Consider the following 832-nt stretch of genomic DNA (forward strand, 5'->3'; position numbering starts at 1 on the left):
CAGGGACGGGACTAGAGGAGGGGGTAGGACACCAGAGGGTTGGGGGGGTGGATGAGAGGGCAGAGGTGGATAGAGCAGCAGGGGGGGACAGGGGGCTTAGGGCAGCAAGGGACTTGGGGGACTAGAGGGAGGTTAGGGCAGCAGGGGCCATGGGGTGGCACAAAAGGTTACGGCGGGAGGCAGCTTTAGTGGACTAAACACAGTTTAGAAGGGGGAGTAAGGCACCAGAGGGCTTGAGGGGGGATGCAGGGGGATGCATGGCAGGTGAGGGGGAGAGACGGGGGGGATGCAGGGAGCTTGAGGGGGCCAGAGTGGGGTTAAGGCAGCAGGGGGCTTGGGGGATTAGAAGTTAAGGGAGCAGGGGGCTCAGCAGCAGTACAGGAAGTTAAGGCACCACACAGCTTTCAGGCACTAAACACAGTTTACAGGCAGCAGGGACTACAGAGGAGAGGGCAAGCACCACACAGCTTTCAGGGATTAAACACAGTTTACAGGCAGCAGGGACTACAGGGAAGAGGTTAAGGCCACAAAGGGCTTGGGGGAGCAGAGCAGATGGTTAAGGCAGCACCAGGCTTAAGGAACTAAGGGCAGGGGGTGAGAGGAGCAGTTAATCAGGCAAGGGACTTGGCTGAAGTAGAGGGGTTAAGAGGGCAGCAGGCACAGGAAGCGGGAGGTTTGGGCACCAGGGGCTCAGGGAATACGGGGGGGTTAAGCAGTTAAGGCACCAGGTGCTGGGGGAACTAAAAGCAGGTTAAGCGGGCTCAGGGGACTATGGGGGTTAAGGCACCAGAGGGGGGTTAAGGCAGCAGAGGGGTTGTGGGGAATAGACGTT

This window comes from Alligator sinensis, unplaced genomic scaffold (assembly GCF_000455745.1).
Source record: "Alligator sinensis unplaced genomic scaffold, ASM45574v1 scaffold1912_1, whole genome shotgun sequence".
Taxonomy (NCBI): domain Eukaryota; kingdom Metazoa; phylum Chordata; order Crocodylia; family Alligatoridae; genus Alligator; species Alligator sinensis.